This window comes from Cydia pomonella, chromosome 6 (assembly GCF_033807575.1).
Source record: "Cydia pomonella isolate Wapato2018A chromosome 6, ilCydPomo1, whole genome shotgun sequence".
NCBI lineage: Eukaryota > Metazoa > Arthropoda > Insecta > Lepidoptera > Tortricidae > Cydia > Cydia pomonella.
Genome location: NC_084708.1, coordinates 112,521 through 133,126, shown reverse-complemented (window position 1 = coordinate 133,126; position 20,606 = coordinate 112,521). Strand labels below are relative to the sequence as shown.

Here is a 20,606-nt window from a genome sequence, read left to right as displayed (position 1 = left end):
CCCCAGATTTGACATCATCTCTTTTTTTTATACTACTTCGGTGGCAAACAAGCATACGGCCCGCCTGATGGTAAGCAGTCTCCGTAGCCTATGTACGCCTGCAACTCCAAAGGAGTTACATGCGCGTTGCCGACCCTAGCATCTCCCCCCTCGTTGAGCTCTGGCAACCTTACTCACCTGCAGGAACACAACAATATAAGTAGGGTCTAGTGTTATTTGGCTGCGGTTTTCTGTAAGGTGGAGGTACTTCCCCAGTTGGGTTCTGCGCTAGATCTGGAATGACATCCAGTGCGCTGTGCCCTACCACACAAAGCGAGATGACATTCACAATGCCCATACCTCTCTTTTGGACGTAGTTTAAGGACATACCCAGGTCCAGGTATCTGTTTCAACATGTAAATATGTATATTCAATACATTGCTTTCTTTATTTTATGATTGTAGTAACGAAACCTGTGGGATATGGGTTTCCTGTGAACGGCCAAAATCTACTTTCGTTTCAACTACATTTTTTTATCTTGATTCATTCTTTAAAAGGTCCAATGTAAACAACAAGGTCGATAAAAGGTATTATAATTGATTAAAAATTTGTCACATGAGACCTTTGGATTTATATTACTGCAGGTAGGCACCCTATATCAAACGGCGCCATTTCGTCTGTCCGTTTTGGCACTCATCCATGTGGAAACCATCGCATTTCCACCCTGTTCACCCAACATCACGTCTCACTTTCACATCGTCATAATACAAACTCAAATTGTGCTGATTTAAGGTAGAATTTCCCGTGTTAAGTTTAAGTAAGATATAGGAGGTTGGAAAGTCGCGATTTACGCGCCAGTTTTCATCCGAGATTTGATCTTAATTTATTATTTTTGGACCTTTTCTCCCCTTTTTTCACGTGCCGGTGCCGGTGGCGTGGGGAAATTAGATTTGACGATAACGAGACGGATCGTATGCGGAATCCTTAATTTCGCGTCGCTGAACGCAGATTTGGGAAACACGTGCGTTTTTGTCAGGGTTCCGGAACAAGCTGAAAAAAAAAGGAGCATTTAAGAAACTCCAGAGATAAGTACGAGGATGGATATTAATAGTGTAATTTATTTGACATAATAATGGAGTGATCAATTAATAATTATTCACTATTTACATCAGTATAATATAGATCGATACAACAGTACTGCGTACGTGTCCTCGCACATTTTAAACATCAAACCAAATTGCACGCGTCACACCGGGGTATGTCATCGTCATATAAGTAACCGTTTTACTTGATGCATGCTCATACATTTCCTCACAAAGTGTATGCAGTTCAGTGAACATTTCACTCATGACCGTCTGATTCATGCATACATCTAAGTAATGCCATTTGATATAGGTACTTCCCTGCTTTGATGTCGGCATTGCGTAGGTATTTTATCCACTTGTCCAAACTCATTGAACTTATATTCGTCGGATGCAAACTGAATTGGCAAAAAAAGGTTCTTCTGTTTGCCGATCTCGAGAAAATGCCCTTTATGTAACACATTGTCTTACATAAAGTAACACACAGTCTATAAAATAAGTTGCATGACTAAAAGTTTTAAATTCATTCTATATGCAGTGCGTATTGGCTCCTTTATTTGCATATTCACAATTATCATCATCATATATTTAAGAGTTAGACTCTTGTCGGTGGAGCCATTTCCATGTGTGTCGGTTCTCTGTCTTCTCCTGGACAGCGTGATACGACACAACGTTGAGTTTTTAGGGTTCCGTAGCCAAATGGCAAAAAACGGAACCCTTATAGATTCGTCATGTCCGTCTGTCTGTCCGATTCTGTCACAGCCACTTTTTTCCGAAACTATAAGAGCTATACTGTTCAAACTTGGTAAGTAGATGTATTCTATGAACCGCATTATGATGTTTACACAAAAATAGAAAAAAAACAATAAATTTTGGGGGTTCCCCATACTTAGAACTGAAACTAAAAAAATCTTTTTTCATCAAACCCATACGTGTGGGGTATCTAGGGATAGGTCTTCAAAAATGATATTTAGGTTTCTAATATCATTTTTTTCTAAACTGAATAGTTTGCGCGAGAGACACTTCCAAAGTGAAAAAATGTGTGTACCCCCCCCCCCCCCCCTGTAACTTCTAAAATAACAGAATGAAAAATCTAAAAAAAATATATGATATACATTACCATGCAAACTTCCACCGAAAATTGGTTTGAACTAGATCTATTAAGTAGTTTTTTTTAATACGTCATAAATGGTACGGAACCCTTCATGGGCGAGTCCGACTCGCACTTGGCCGCTTTTTTCTTTACTTGATCTATGTAGGTTCTCCTTGGTAGTACGAGTATATTCACAATACGAGTACAATAATACAATGACATGTTTAGTTAATTTGCTAAGCCATTTAGGATTATTTTACATTGTACATTTCAATTGAAGAACCAAGTTGGCTTCAGCCTTAAATTTAACACATATAGTTTTTTTAAACAGTGACTGGATAAGATATTTCACCGATTTCAACATTAAAAAAAAAACCTTATAAAAAGCTTACGATTACCTAAATATTTATCTAATAATAAAACATAAATAAGAATAAGTATTTAGAGACAATCGTTTAATCTTTCTCAACCTAGCTAGTCCAAACTAAGCAAAACACATACATATAGATTAATAGGATTGAGTTATGTATTAATAATTAATAACATCCATAACTCAGGATAACAAATATTAGTGATTAACACACAAATACATATAAGCCCTTACCGGGATTCGAATCCGGGACCTCCTGATACAGACAATAATGATCATATTGTACGAGTAAATTATCATTGATCACATTGATAACAGCTTCAATAACAATATTACCAGACCGAGCAAGTTCTTACAAAATCCTGGCGTGATTTTTATGGTTTTGTACCTCAAAAAAAAACGGAACCCTTGTACGAGTAGGAATTAGGATCACATTGTTATCTGTCTATCATGACCCTTTATCTTGGGAACGCGTGGAGAAGTTGAAATTAAAACTAAAGTCCCTTGAAGCTGTAAAATAAATCAAACTTCTAGGTTAACGTGAAAAAATGATACGGCTGTCTGTTTTTGCTGCAAAAAACGTAAAATTCGACACTCTCAAGGGAATCAAAATTTATAGGGTACTTCCCGTTGACCTAGAACTATAAATTTAGCAAGTAATATCGTCTTTCACTACAAACACAGGGAAAATCTGAAAACTATTTAAAAAATTACAATAAAAAATATTTAAATTTGTACGGAACCCTTGTTGGGCGCGATCGACTCGCAGACTCGCACTTGCCCGGATTTTTTGGATTATTATGTCACTGGAAAAGACTAGGCTGATAAAGCGGTACCTAAACCCTTAGCGGTCATTACTCATTACAGAGCTGAGACAGGCCAGGCCAGGGGTCGGGCCCTCGGCACACGGTCACGTAAGGGACAACGTCCACAAAGTGCCTCATGTGTCTATACGTGTGGACGCACATAGAAATTAACAAAGTCCTCAAAAGTTTGTACACCGACTTGATATTCTTTTCATCCTGTCACAAATTATGTAAATACTGATACTGATACTATGTGACTCGAACTAGTTGGATTTTTGGATTCATTAGCGCACACAGCACAAACATAAGTTTTGTGTGGATGAGGGATGTGTGTCTGGCCTTCACATTGTGGCCTATTATTAGTGGCACATTGATTAGTGTTTATTGTGAGTTCATACATTTGCAAATATAAGCAATTACTCGTATTTAGAAAATGTATGAACGCACAATAAATGTCGCAACAGTTCATTTTATTTTAAAAAGCATAACAATATTACATATCGATGCTATCTTACTTGTACGTCATAATTTTATCGATATTGAATCACAAATCACATTTATCAAACCGGGGTATGTAAGTATATAAAGCTTCGACAAAAAACATTTTGAATTCGGTTTTTTTATCAAAATTGGAGAAAAAAGCTGCATGTTTTGTGCTGTTTCGGATATAATATTTTATATTTAACATCTTTAAAAAATGTTCTTTTATTTGAGAAAATGTGACTTTAATGTAATCTAATAGCAATTTCCAGTGTAATAAACACACTTATACTTGGTTAACTTGCTAACTGAATTCGGAAAAAACTTATATTAGGTATTAAATGCCTTAATCACAGGGTATAAAATTAAAACTAAACTAGCCATAAAATAATCATCTTACCAGTGTATGTCTGCCCCTAAGACCACAGATAATGGCCGTGATGATGGATAGCGGCGGCGGCAGGTTTTACAACGACAAGTAATGAGATCGTAATCACCTAGTCCTTGACTTATTATGATCATGTCACATTTATTGGGATATTTACGGCCCGATTCGAAGACTGATTAAGACACGTTTAAGATCTTAGAAAGATCGATAACTAAACGACATGTCAAAATTAACGTTTATTTCGATTCCGCTGTTATCCCAATAAGATCTATCTACGATATTTCTAACGTCAAAGTGACATTGGTTGCCCGAATCGAGCTGTTTCTGTCTATTATACGACATATAAACGATATCTAAATGACAACTAATCTAAACCAGAACTTATCGTTATCGTATCTCATTCTTCGAATTAGGCCGTAAAAAATTACTACTAACTTTGGCAGTTCTGCGTTTTACCGTTTTGAGTTGAGGGAGCCGGGAATATTGCTGACTAGTGACTTGTTATCACTTTCCTAGGAATTTTGCCACAGTTCACTTAGAACTTGTGTGTTTTTTTTTGTTTTAATATATTTTTTTGTATATATATGGGCCAGCAGTTGCCTAAAAGTAAAGCCTCGGGTCCGCTCGGTAACTTAATGTCATGAATTAACATAGAACCTTATTTTAGTTTCCATTAGGATTTATCCGATTTCCTCACAATGTCTTCAGATTTAACCAAAGATTTTTCTTTACTTTTTTGTCAGCCATCTAAACGGCATCGTTGAATTGAAAAAAAATGCGAGAAAATGCATAAAAACCTACATTTAGGATTCACATTGCAAGAGGGCCAGGAATAAATAGGGGTACACTTTGGACTTGACTTACTTTTGTAAAATAAAATTGAATTTTGTCTACTTACATCGAATAAATGTTTTTTCCTTTTCAAATGTTTTGTTTCAAAATTTCATTTTAAATGTTAGCTGACTTTTGATTATACCATTCACCCTATACCTATACATATTCTATAATATCTTTAAAATGTTTAAAGTTAATAAATCTCCAGGAATCAATGTCGAGTGTAAAGACTTGCGAAACGAAGCTCAAACAGCTCAGCACGTAATCAGGTCTAGATCTAGATCTAGACTCATCCATCGCTGACCTACTTCGATACACATCTAGATAAAACCAGCACCATCTATTTCTCGGAAGATATGAGCCAAGAAGATTGTCTATCGTTGCAGTATGTAAATTATAGTATGTGAATTGTATCTTCTGTTGGTTGCAGTGCCGGATTAACCATTAAGCAAAATAAGCACTTGCTTAGGGCACCACGTCTAGGGGGGCACCAAAATCATAGGAAAAAAAACGCGCAGGCTGCATCAGCATTGCAGTCGTAGTGTAGTACTTATGTACACGAAACTTTTTGATACGTGTGCAAGTACCCATCTAATAACGAAGGGTCGTAAGAGAGTGAGGACACGTAAGCACATCTCCAACCTTACGCGGAGGGCATCAAAGCTCATGGCCAAAAAATCTTAGCGTCGGGCTGGTCAACCGATTTTCTCGACGTAGATTACCGATTTTGTAATAGCGTATTTTGGTCCTTGCACACCAGGGCCCTTATTCGACATGCTAAAAGTGACGTTTCGTGTTGATTTCCATTTGATGTGAGAAATATTGTGACTTGTCGAATTGCTATTATCACCACCTGTCAGTGAACAATATCCACACTAGAGGCGGGGTGTTGTACCGGAATAGTTTTTGGAACAGGTCATTTGTAATAGACTACTTTTATCTTGTCGAGTATTTAAAAGTACGGACTTTGATTTCTGAAATAAAACAAATATGAAACTTTTATCACCTCGTACCTCCATTCTTACCGTTACTTTAGGTAAAATAAAATTTTGTTAACAGATGGTCGTCTGGGTGTCTGTTTTATCTAAAAATAATGTAATAATATATAACAAAAATATGACAATAGATTCATAGCCTTCACTCAAAACGTCACCATATTTCCGACCCTTACCGAAATAATAAGTCGATATTTGTATAAATAATCCTTATTTGTAAGACGCCTAAGCACGGCAAATACGTAAACTGCCTATTGGGGGTCATACTCGTAAAACTGGTATTTTAGACGTACTTTTGGTACGAGTAACAGAGACGTACTTTTGGTACGCAGTCCCAGCTCTAGTCAGGATTCTAGTTGTCAAATATAAGCGTGTCGAATACGTATTAGTTAACTGTCAAATGAAATTAGATCAACGGTAGACTTTTTTGTCGATGGGTATGGCTGCCATGTTTGGATTTATGACATTTAAAAGGGGATCCTAAGGCAGAGAGTAGTTTTACCTGTACGATTTTGATTCTTCTACTGGACGCAAGATGGAGTTAGCTGCCAAATTCCGATCAGGCTGACGCAACTAGGAAGAAAAAAGTTTTGTATGGAATTTGTTTCGCAAATCATTGCCAACGAAGAAAAAGAAAACGTCAGTGCTATTTATTCTGTCCAGTTTACATCAAGTCTACTGTCAGCCTAATTGCTTTGTTTGTTTTGTTCGGGTATTTCGTGTAATTTCTTTATTATTTAGTGCAAAAATCGAAAATAGTCAACCGTGATCAGAGTAAAGAGCGAGTTTGTTACAATGCCAGCGAGAAAACGGTTTACTAAGTGTGAAATATGTGGCAAGCGAGCCACTCGAGAAAATCACGAAAAAAGGGATTTTATGGCGAAATTTCCCTTGGATGAAGACTGGTAAGTATTGCATATCATACATATATAAACACATCGAAAATTAGATATTTTACATTCTTTTTCGTTGTGAACTAGGGATGTACTATAACTATCGATAACTGTTGTTTTATTTGTATATCAGTGTAAATAATTAAATTAAATATGTGAAATTTCCTTAGAACTAGCATGCAATATGACCATAATTAATTCGTCGAAGATTAATAATGCATAAATTATCTATTACTTATGCATTAATAAAGAAATATTATAGGACATTATTACACAAACTGACTTAGTACTAAAGTATGAATGGCATGTGTTGTGGGTACTTAGACAACGATATATATATATATATATATATATATATATACCCACAACACATGCCATTCATACTTTAGTACTAAGCCAGTTTGTGCAATAATGTATATGTACATAGACCTAATTTATAAGTATTTATAAATACATAGAAAATACCCATGTCTCAGGAACAAATATTCATGCTCATCACACTAATAAATGCCCGTTCCAGGATTTGAACCTGGGACCATCGGCTTCATAGGCAGGGTCGCTGCCAACAAGGCCAGACCCGTTCTCATGATTAACATACATATAAATACATAAAAAGTTAAAGCATTGATAAAGGGCTGTTGATAACTGGATGCCGAAAAACATGATTTATAGATGTATATTAGCGCGAAATAATCAGTTGATCATCTCATTAGCAAACATTAGGAATATAAACTGTAGATAAAGTCATGTTTTTCCAAGGCTGTATGTTTTCAGATGCAGGCAGTGGGCCAAATTTGTTGGGAACGAAGACCTGATACATCTTCCCATAGAAAAGTTACATTTATTCAAACATGTATGTGCACATCATTATGAAAATCAAGCATTTAATAAAATAAAAAAACACGACTTAAAAAACTGTATTAAAATAATTCGGGTCCACATTAAGCCCGACCAGATAGTAGTCCAATTAAGAACTATCCACTATATAACATACAACTTAAATGTGGACTCGATGCTAACCTGATTTCGAGTACAAAATTTGTAGACGGGAGCCTATGTTTCAACCCTCCCCATTTTATCGATATCGATAAGAATCGTAAGCGTGTAGCGTACTACACTATTTAAATCGCTTATGTTGGTACTAAGGTTCTTTGACAGTTCTTTGTCGTACATTTTGGTAATGATTTGCGAAACAAACTGATTCCACTCGCTAGTATGGAAGTCCCGTCTCTTAAAACGTAGTCTTTATATGCTCTTTGACAATGACATGCAGTTGCGTCGATGTAGATCTATCATAAAAACGTACATGTGACGCATGTGACAATTGTCCAGGATGAAAGAAATATCTTGACAATTAACATAAAGCAATACAATACTACAAAATGTAAACAAGAAAACAGATTTATTATCAAAATACAAATTATATACAAAGCTTCATTTTAAAACCAATGGTCGTGGGTTCTAACCCCGGCTCTTAACAATGTGCATCTTGTATCATGTACCGATTGCTTTTCAGTAAAGTAAAATATATTATCATGAGGAAGACGGAGTAGCCCCAATAAGGTATATTTTCCCCTCTGGGTTAGAAGGTCAGATAGTAGTGAGACAGGGAGATATAGTGAAGAATGCGGAAAAACAAGCATTTATTGTGTTGTTAGGCTAGTTCTTTTTTTCAAAATTTAAAAACGAACGCAACAGCATGCTCAAAGCCCCCTGTGAGTCAGAATCTGTTAAATTCAGGCTTAAGACGAAACAGGAGCTGAGCCCGTACACAAATTTGAGATTTTTAGGTAAAAGGTAAAAAATATCGCCGTCGCGCTGACGAGTGTGGTACCCCGTACCTAGCTAGAGACTATCCCTTGTATGTGTACCAACAAACCAAATTTTAGACAAATATGATACGTCTTCTTCTTCTTTGTCGTTGTACTCTTTGCAGAGCGTCGTGATCAACTGCTGATATCAGGCGCAGATGTTGCTTGCCGTACGATTTCTCGCCATTTTTCGCGGTTGGGGGCCATTCTGGCAAATGCGTTCAGGGGACCCTTCATGGCAGATTTGATTTGGTCAGTCCATCGCATAGGTGGCCTTTTGCGCGGTCTTTTTCCGTTTGCTCTACCCTGCACCACTAGACGCTCTATGGAGTCGTTGTTCCTCCTCGAGACGTGACCGAAAAAACTGAGTTATGCGGGTCTTTACGAGAGTCCGAAGGCGCTGCTTGATACGAAGTTCTTTAAGGATGGAGACATTAGTCCGAAACTCGGTCCAGGATATCCCCAGCATTTTCCTGTTTCTAGAGCGTCTATCGTCTTCTCCTCTGTCTTTCGGATAGTCCAGGTCTCCGCAGCGTATAAGAATATAGGAAAAACGAGGGCCCGTACAAGCCGAACCTTCGTGGTGTTTGTGACGTTTCGGTGATACGTAGCCTATACGTAAAAACTAGCCAAGACAAATCCTTTATAATTTCAGGATTTTCTACACAGCACAGAACATGGCACCTCAAATTCTCAATTCCGTTGTCGGCGAGTCAACAACGACACATATTCTTAATATTGAACTTAATTGGCTCTCATTTCACATTTATGTTTTAAATTAATTATAGGCATAAACATACCATATCCTATTGTAAGTACAAAGTTTCAGAGCAATCTAGCAAGTCATTTTAAAATGAGAGCGTAACTACATTTGTATGGAGAACCGAATTTGCTGCGGACGCACAATGTAGCATAATCGGATTAGGACCAACCTCGAAATCTCTGTAACAGTCATGAAATTTATTATGTATATAAATTAAAGGCCCCTTTTTCATGCCCAAACCATTTAACATTTGGGGACCTCGAGGAATCCGAACCATCTTGGAAAATGTGTACCATCAACACAACAGTCAACATTAAAACTTATTAAATTCTACACAAAAAAGTCCTCGATATCTTTGCGGAACAATACATCTTGTTATAGAGAATACTTGCTGAATCTAAGTTTAACGCTTATACACTTCCAGGGGACATTCTCTTAAAAGGAAACTCGGAGGAATATGAATTCTATTTTTAACTATACATTTGTACGTAGTCTACCCCAATATTAACATTTTACTCTACTGTGACTAAACCAGAAAGAAGGGTTATGGGTGTAAGTACTGATGATTCAGTACACCCAGTAGCTAGGTATTAGGATACTGGACGGATTTTTTTAAATGACGTATCGTTAGATTCCTCTTGCCATTCACAACCTACTTTTACTTGTTCTATTAAAGAAAAATCAATACAACCGCTTTGAGAGGACTCCGAATATTAAATCATATTTTTTCTTCTAGCGCCTAAACTATTGAGCGGAGTACAGTAAAACAGACATCAGTAGATCCACAGTTAGTATACAAGTGCTATGCAATACAAAGTTACTAAAATTAACGGAAGAAAAAGGTTTAGGGCTAAATAATACGTCATTTAAAAAATCCGTCCAGTATCCTAAGCTACAGGGTGTCCTGAATCCTCAGTACTTATACCCATAACCCTACTTTCTGGTTAAGTTGCAGTCAAGTAAAATATTGATATTGGGGTAGATTATGTACAAATGTATAGTTAAAAGTGGAATTTTTATTCTTCCAAGTTTCCTATTAAGAGAATATCCCATGAAATGGTATAAGGGCTAAATCTGGGTTTAGCAAGTATTTTTTAAAGCAAGTTCATTTTTTTTTCGCAAAGATGTCTAAAACTATTTTATGTAGAATTTTATAAGCTTGAATGTTGCCTTACACGATTATTGAATAAAGAACGTAGATTTAGAGTAAAACGAGAATTTCTCCTGGATGGTCCACATTTTCCAAGATGGCTGCGGTTCCTCGAGGTCCCCAAATGTCAAATGGTGTGGGCATGAAAAAGGGGCCTTTAAGGGGCGTATATACATACCAAATTTCATGACTGTTCAGACATTTCGAGTTTGGTCCTAATCCGACTGTGCTAATGCCACTATGTACGTAAACTGTAACTGTACTGCGGACTCAACCTTCACGTTATAATTTTTTAAGTATTAACGTTGACATAGTAACGAAAATAATAAACACGTCAATTGAAGTAAACAATATTATTATATGCAAGAAAATTTTGCAAAATAGGTACATTAATAATTAATATGTAAAACACCATTAATTATTGAATTAAAATTATGATTTTGTGTTAAAAAATATGAGACCAATAATACAGCCCGATTACACGGGCTACATATTAAAAATGATTATCAAGGAAACCGTAAATATACACAGGTGAACAAAGTTATAGTAAAATAGGTGCATAATTTCAGAGCTTGCCTGGCCCACCTGTACCACCTACCATGACCACGGCCGTCTCCTACTATTATTTTTTTCTAATACCTATGGCCTTACTAGCGAATAGTATTCCATGTTCTTGATCCAGAATTTAAACCCTTAACTACATATTTGTGGCACTTGGGGTTGAATTTGAACTCTAGGGCACTAGCGTGGCTCTATGAGAGCGCCTTATATAGGCTTCTGGTGACCAGAGGATCAGCATTGTTAACCAGCGCGGAAATGCACCCAGCCTTCTGGGCACCCTACCGAGCGACCAGAATATAGGGCAAATATTTTATGTATACGTTTTTGACTTAAGTGTTTTTATCATGTTTTATATTTAAACTTACAGATGTCGAACTACCAGCAAAGTTTTTGAAGAGGTGTAGTTTTTATATTTCCTGGTACCAAACTGATACAGGAAATTGGAACATCAGTAAATAATCTACACCGAAGACAATGAAATATAGTCACATAATACTTTAATGTTTTATTTTATTAAAGAAATCGGTAAAAAAATGTGTTAACTGAAAAAGATAAATTTTATTTTATTTGTAGTTGAATAACAAAATATGTATTTAATCTCCTTTATTTAACATAGGAATTCTCTTTGTGTAGGTACATATAAATAATAGGTACTTAGGTCTTGGTAAGTAATATAGACAGTACAGTAGGTCTTATCTTAATAATTTGAGATCTCATACATGCGTTCCGATATATCTGATGGCGACTGTACATACAATGGGGTCGCGTATACGAGTACAAAGAGCATTTAAATAGTTGTTGATAGACCAAGTGAGCGAGCTACTATGGTACCTATCTTTATATCAATTTTATGCATTATGTTAATTATGTAATAGCGCAATACAGATTTTTTTTTTGACAAATGTAGTATTATTTTTATAGTAATAAAGGTTATTCATGAACCATCTCGTAATTTAAAAAAAACGGACTTTATCTCTAAATCATATGCCTTATATTTACAGATGTGTTAGGTTACAACTTGGTTCGTGAATGTGGTTTAGAAGCAACTTGAGACTGGGTGCGGAGTAAATTGTATCAATTTTTTTTACAGTTTTGAGCGTTTATAGGAGAATATGTGGAGCGAGCATTATTCGACGTGTAGGTGTGGGTTCAACTAAAAGATCGCATGTCAATAGTTCTTTATTGTCGTTAAAATTCAATTAATAATCGCCTTTATCGACCACCAACTGTGTGGTCACTTTTTAATTGATTGACGTTGTCAGGTACAGTTTCACTACTCGCCGCCGCATTGTTCATAGCGCATTACTTATCCTATCGAATACAAGATGTCGCTGATTCCTGTAAACTTATGTTTAAAAAAAAAGACGCTTTACTCTATGCCATATATTGTAGGAAAGGAAGGGTATTCCCTGTCGTACGTCAAAAAATCCAAGATGGTGCCCAAGCCCATGGACAATAAAGTCTAGCAATAAAATCAACACTTGTCAAAATTTGACATTAGCAATCCACAGTCGGGTGACAATCAAATCAAACCGAACCACTTCGATTTCAGAGCCATTTCAAACTATATAATAGTAATAAACAAAGTTGATTTTTGTTTGATTATTTTTTCTATGAATGAGTTTTGATTGTTCCAAATGATAATATCCACAGTTGATAGAATCAACACTTGATACAATCAACATGCGATAGAATCAAGTGTTGATTTGATGTGGACGCGAAATTTGACAGTTGTGCATCTCGAATAAGGCCCCAGATGTGTCGGCCAGGCCGAGTTGCTGCAGAGCCGCGATCCTGCGACCTAATTGTCAAAGTGTAATAAAGGGCCCTGCGCAGGCCGAAAAACAAAAGCATCTTATCAAGTTGCGCTTTCGAGTTAAGGCAAAGGCCGAGCAGTAGGAGGACCGTGATTACATAGGTTCGATTTCAAGCCACTCTTTTGCAGTTCGGCGTTAGGTCTTATGCGACGCCAGGCCTTCTACTTTATGCAAACTGCCCCACTTTCGCTTGGCCATGGATCCAAATCCATGCTGTCCTCTTTCGCAGTTGGGCTGCCTTGCTCACACCTCGCCATTAGTTGTAAACTCGCCGCTATCGAACGCTCCGGACGTCCAGCTATTCATACCTCGCCATTGGTCAAATTCAAGCCTTGCTTTCTTCCAGCTCGACCTTTGGCCTCATCCGTAAACGCTGATCGAACGCTCCTCACATTCAGCCTTAGACTTTGACTTTAAAACATTGATTTAAACCTTCACGATTTAGGTCAATCAAATTAGATCCAAAAATAGCGTTTTGAGGAATTAATTCCCAGCAAGCTGGAAATTGTTTTAATACATTTATTTGGTCCTAAATGCGTGTAATCCCAGTTTGCTCTATCCCAGGAGGTGTGCATACATTTTGGGATCCTTAGGAGATAATTTTTTCCTTTGGATTGCCAAACCACTCGATGTAGAAGGAACCCACTATCAATTACAATAGCACTTGGTGGATCAGACATTGGTAAGAAAGCGTTTTCGGATTATTAACATGATTTTACCAAAAATAAAAAATGTCGACCGCTTTTTACAACTTAGGTACTACGAATACATATTAAGGTACCTTAAATCAATCAATATATTTTATTGCAAGGACATAGTTAAATTACATTTCGGATCCTCAGATATCAATTTTAATAATACCGTAAAACCACCCAACTATAGTCCAAAGCTCCCAACTATGGTCCACAAATAAACTCAATTTTTCTAGTTCATGTGTGTATTTTACTATATTTTTGTAGTTCTAAGGCAAAGTATGTTTATAAATGGAAGGTAAAACTAGGAGTAAACCACAAGGAACATTGGTATAGATACTTAATGTCCTTTTGAAATTGTGGACCATAGTTGCAGTATTGGACTATAGTTGGGTGGTTTTACGGTACTCGTAATTAGAACAAATTTTCGGTCGGCCGTACCGTTTTCGATTTACAAGCAAAAAAACTGAAAAAGAGGAAACATTTATGCACACCTCCTGGAATGGAGTAAACTCGGATTACACGTATTTTTAGGTCGAACACATCTAATTGTATTGGCCTAATTGTGACACGTTATTATTTAAAAAAACGGGACGTATTCGCGTTTGATTAAGTTCTAAAATTACCTCCAACGTCAAAATAATGATGTCAACTTTACAGTCTTCTCCGAGACCATGGGGACAACGCCGTCCTTGAAACGTCGGGTCAGAGGTAATTTTAAAACTTACCCTATTAAGTCCCGTTTTCGTCAACAATAATTTGCTATTTAAGACATTTGTGGCCATTGGTACTTGTTCTGACAAAAACCAATGGCCAATGGCTAAGCCCCTACTGAAGCTCGGCCTTTGCCCTCACATGAATGAGCTTCGCAGGAATACTGCCTATGTCTTACGTCTTCGCTTACACTTGGACCATGGTTGGCTTGGCCTCCGGACTTATGCGAAGCACGGTCTTCGAATTTGCTTACACTTGACCTTACCTACTCTTGGAACATTACTACTGCAGTTCTGTCAATTTCCGTGATAAAATGATGTGACGGATTGAAAATTCTATTCTTAGAAGTAATGCGGCAATAAACGTCACTCAATTTACAAAGAAAATTCAATGTAATCTTGATTATTCTTGATGAGGGGGCACCATGGTCTAGAAATGCTTAGGGCACCAAAATGTCTTAATCCGGCACTGGTTGGTTGCATAATGCTAGATAAAGATTTAAATTTTACAATTTTAGTTAACGAAAGTTGTAGCGAGAAAGAAAACACAGAGTTGAATCATTTTATTAAAACTGCACGACCATCTACACTTTCATCTAAAGTAATCTTTATGGCTAAGACGGTCCGCTCTTTATCATTTGTCACCATGCCTGTCACGTTCTAACAAGTATGTAAGCGTGAAAGTGACGGGCATAATGACAATGATAAAAATGGAACCATGCTGCCACTAAAAAAAAAAAAAATACATACATAAATGCGTCTATATAATATTATTCAGCCTATATACGTGCCACTGCTGGGCACAGGCCTTCTCTCAAGCGCGCGAGGGTTTGGGCTATAGTACGAGTACAATCTGAATCTCTTCAAGGCTAGAGTAAATAGGTATCGCATAGGTAAGCGTGCTCCACCGTAGACCGCATCATCACTTACCATAAGGTGTGATCGTGGTCAAATGCCTATCCTCCATAAAAAAAAAAATGCTGGCCCAATGCGGGTTGGGGACTTCACATACACCTTTGAATTTCTTCACGGATGTACGCAGGTTTCCTTACGATGTTTTCCTTCACCGAAAAGCTAGTGGTGAATATCGAATGATATTTCGTATGTACATAAGTTCCGAAAAACTCATTGGTACGAGCCAGGATTTGAACCCGCGACCTCCGGATTGAAAATCGGACGTCATATCCACTAGGCCACCACCGCTTGTATAATGCGTCTATAGTGTTATCGGAGAAGCGCGTACTTTAAAAAATATTTGTCTCTAATTTAATTCCCTTTCATGCGCACAAATAGCCAAGCAAGGAAGGTAGTTCATGCCTCTGATGCTTAACTGTGCTAATAATTCTGGTTGCGAAATTTTAAAAAAAGTAGTTATAAATATATGTGGTACATTAGCTACACTGCGTTACAAACCATTAAGTAACCAATATAAACCATTCAAATCAATAATACTCGTATTAATCAATCAATCAATAACAAAAGTCAACACGATAACATTATTCTTTCTGCCTTTTATTCTCCATTATTTTTATTTGTTTTCGGTAGAATCAACAGGCCGTGAACACACAAATCAGTCCAATCAGAAACAATTACAAACACACACCGAAAACATTCCTATTTCAAATCTGTCACCAAATAATTTGGCGAAACGAGGGATGTAGACAAAACACGTATACATGGACGCGGATCTCTAAAAGCAACACTCAACTGTGCAAATTACAAAACATGCAAATATGAAAAAAAAAAAAAAAAAAAAAAAAACAATTTATCGTGGTAATGATAGAGTTTATGGGGCTCTACCTAGACAATCATTTGTTGTAACAAATTTTATCAAATCTAATTCTAATCATCTAATTTTTATAATGATACACACAACAAGAATATATATGTAAAATATTGTCTACCTAGATAGTAAATGAGTTTTGACTCAAGACGGAAACATCGCTCCCTATTGTCGTTGCAGTCACGAATATAAATGTTTCAATATAGGCAATGTACAATTAGGTTGAATAAAGCTTATACCAAATGTTAATAAAGAATATTTTTAAGTACTTTAAAAGAAACCCGTGACCCAGTCACTCGAAATGGGAGATAGCGAGCTAAAAAGTTTATTTGTAGTCATGAAAGACTTGAATACACTACAATTTTTTTATGATTAATTTACTTTCAACAACTTCAGGCTCAGACACGAGATTATCTGTGACTTTTGAGAGAACTTTTAGAACGTAATATAATATTGAGGATGTTTACGAGTTCCAGTCTTAAATAATACCTTTCTTTTTTTCACCGTACGTTAACTGCACGCTGAGCGAGGAAAACAAATGAAGTGATTCTATTGGTTCTTGACAAACACATCCCTCGCAACGCATCCCCGCACATCTCTGATCAAAGCGAAGCTTTTTGTTAAAATCAATTATGCTATAAAAAAAATACATTAACGCAACATTCGGTTTGATTTAAAAAAAATGAACGGGTCTTTTCAGCCGTTTGTCAGAGGAGGCAGACGAGCGTCACGTCGAAATGCGACGGCTGGAAAATTTGGTGTTCTCCTGTGGGATCACCAAAGCCATGTTTATCGTGTATTGTTAATTGCGTGCGTTAGTATTTACTGAAATATACAGTGCCATACATAGATTACATACATAGATTCTGAAAAAATATCTTGGATCGTGTTGGAGAAAATATCTTGAAATTAAAAACATATATTGTTCAAACTTCACTAATAATAATGGTACGGTCACGTCTGAAAATATCGATACGGACAAAGTGCCAAAAATATGTATACACTACCCTAATATATGGGCCATAAGTTGTGTATACTATATTTTCGGCACTTCGATCGTGTCGATGTTTTCAGACGTGACTGTACTTCTAAAATTCAACCTCTAAAATTATATTCAAAACTAACAAAAAAAAACAACAACATGATAAAAATCGGCCTGTTTAATAACTTGATCGTGTTCTCACTATGCTTTATTTTCTATTTCAGGTACCTACTTGAGTATACAACCAACACATCACTTCCATATGTTGTCAGTAAGTGAAGCGAAGCGAAAGCGAAGTATTCCATCATTCTTGTCTGTTTTATTCAGCTGCACATTTTATATTGTAGAAAATACAATCCATATCGAATAAAAGCCCGTCTCGTTTGAAACGGTATTTTTCATTTACGTTTGTTTTAAACAAATAACCAGTTTCAAGGGAACTGGAATTAACGATTTCCTTTGATATAGCAGCTCAAACAAAACAGTTAAATAGAAATTTTTTTTAGTATAGCTTTCTTATTATTACCTTCAGTTTATCTACATTGAATTTTAAATATGTATTATTGTTATCAATTGGTGGAATGTAAAAGATACTTAGATTGAATTAACTACATTTAAAGGATCCATAATTGTGTTAAAAAGTTAAAATATGACTAGTGATTTCTTAAAAGAATGTTAAAAATCGTTACTTATGGTTGTCAGTAACAATAAAATTTAGAAACAAATATGATATAAATAGTTAATTAGAATAATCCCATCTCTTTGTTTTGTTTCTATGATACCAATATTGCAGTGCATTTTAGAGTTCAGTCGCCATGAGATATGGGAGCTGCCGGGGTGCTCAGAAATATCTGAACACGCCCCTATTGCCAATGCCAAGGCGGTAGAGTGCGACTTACCGAAGGCTAAATGTAGATTGCATATTCACCGAAAAGACAACTCATTGATTTGATTTTCATAAAGCGTGTATCTTGATTAAAACTTTGTAACAAAAAGTTTGTTTGCAATTTTGGTAGCTAATTCAACATTAAAGGCGATTTGCTTTTTGCTGTTACCATTTTTTATACCACTTTAATTGATAACAGCTTTAGGAGCCACTCGTGCGCAGCGGGCAGTGAAAGTGTTCCAGTTTTTGAAAGTGCACGACAATTTCGCCGTGTCGGACACAGCTCCGACAGCCGTGATCGTCTAGTGGTTAGGACCCTACGTTGTGGCCGTAGTAACCCAGGTTCGAATCCTGGTCACGGCAGTGTGCACACTGTCGCGGCGGAGCTATTTTTTTAGGAAAGTAAAATACATTTTTATCCCGACGGATAATATTTCATTTTAGAAGTTAGGTACTTGATTACGTTCTAAATATCTAAACGTAGATTGCTTTGCAACAACTTCATTATATGAGCTACAGAAACGTTCATATTTAATAAAAACACATTTTTTTATGTATTACCTGGAATGACTTCCATTACCCATAAGCGAGATTTTCTGTTACTTTTGAGACAATTTTAGAACACCATAATGGACGTATATATGAACTTACTGCTTATTATTTTTCATTCCTAGTTTGACTCCTTTTTCGGGTAACTGAAATATAGTACCTCCTACCTCGCACAGCTGAACTGTGGAAAGAACTATCGCCCGCAGTATTTCCGGACAGAAACAAAATTCAAAATTCAAATTCAAAATTCAAAAATTTATTCTGCAAGTAGGCCTTAAGAGCTCTTTTACAAGGCGATACAACATTTATAGTAACATCATATAGTGACATGAAAAATACATAACAACATTTATAAATACAACAGCCAATACCTGGGTAAACATTACATTATAATAATCTTAAAATAAATAATTACTACAATACAAAAGAGATGTATAGTATCTATGGTTAAAAATAAATTAAATCTGGAGATGTAAAAGATCCCCAATGTCAGAGTTCTAATACTAATAATATTTGGAGGTGTAAAGTCTCTCCAAGTGTCAAATCTTCAAGAAAAGCGCGTCTTAATGGCCCGCAACAGACTTGTTCAAATGCCTCTAGTGTTGCAGGTGTCCGTGAGCGACGTTAATTACATACTACCCGTTTGTCTCGTATATCATTAAAAATCCTATACCTAACTGCGGATGTCCTGTGGTAAGAACATGTATAAGTCAAGTTTTGTAATAATCTCTGTGAACAGACAGCGGAGTCATTAAGGGCGCAGCTGCGGTCACTTTGTGCGAGGACTGCTCGTTCTTTGTTCAGTGCCGATGTCGAGTTAATCCGACTTTTCCACAAAAACTTTATTATTGAATGTTGAGAAGAGTTGAAGTTGTAATTGTCAGCTGACACTCGGACTAAGCTAACTCTTCATGCAATGGCAACGTGTAGGAATGTCATTATTACAATATGACGTTTGTAATGACATCAAATCATTATATTCATATATAATATTATATTCTGACTCAAAAGTGAATTGGAAATAACTCTCTTAATTGCTTTATGCTTAGCCATCTCGGTGGCAAAATAGAATGTTGTTTTCCTGATGGCAAGCGGTTAAACCTACGGGCGTCTGTAGCTCCAGTGAAGTCGATGCACGTTAATACTGCTTTTTATCAAAATTCAAATTTCAAGTTTTTTTTCTGCAAGTAAGCCTCAAGGGCTCTTTTACAAGGCAATACTAAATTTATAGTAACATCAAAAATCAAAATCAAAATCAAAATATTCTTTATTCAAATAGGCCTAGCAACAAGCACTTTTAAATCGTCAAATTTTACAAATATCATCTTAATCTAAATATCAGAGCAATTTATTGATGCAGTTATTATTGTTCTAAAAAAAAACATTGAACTATTATAGATATGGTAAACTTAATAATAAGAATTTCATAAAAAGATCGTCATACATCAAAATTGTATAAAAATACTAGTCTAGAACCTTTCTAGAATAAAATCTAAATGTCAAAAAATACGGTATATATATACATTGAATTATCAATTTCATCATTAATAACATAACAATAAATAATTCATTCTTTACAATCACACTTAATCCCACGGTGTTTCATCATTCATGTAGTCTTGTGTGCTATAATAGGCTTTAGAGATAAGCTTACGTTTTACATAATTTTTAAATTTACTAACAGACAATTCAGTTATAATATTAGGAAGTTTATTGTAAAATCTTACACAATTACCCATGAATGATTTCTTAATTTTATGGAGCCTAGTGAAGGGCACTGCGAGCTTATGCTTATTTCTAGTATTAATATTATGTATTTCACAGTTTTTCTTAAAACTGGCAATGTTTTTATGTACATACAGAATATTCTCATAAATATATTGACAGTGTACTGTCATCATATAGTGTCATGAAAAATAGATAAAAACATTTTATAAATACAACAGCCAATACCTGGGTAAACATTACATTATAATAAT

At 36.0% G+C, this 20,606-nt stretch overlaps 1 protein-coding gene, 1 long non-coding RNA gene and 1 other non-coding gene across 3 annotated transcripts in view; all 3 read left to right on the top strand.

Moving 5' to 3' along the window:
* The window catches only part of LOC133518607 (galanin receptor type 3), a 135,818-nt gene that overhangs the window by 50,585 nt on the left and 64,627 nt on the right, over positions 1 to 20,606 (top strand). The gene's annotated exons all lie outside the window — the stretch shown is intronic.
* On the top strand, positions 7,300 to 12,100 carry LOC133518660 (uncharacterized). Its single transcript, XR_009799507.1, has 2 exons — positions 7,300 to 11,175; positions 11,573 to 12,100. It is a non-coding gene; the product is annotated as an uncharacterized LOC133518660 (long non-coding RNA).
* Positions 18,370 to 18,441, top strand: Trnah-gug (transfer RNA histidin (anticodon GUG)). Its single transcript has one exon. It is a non-coding gene; the product is annotated as a tRNA-His (tRNA).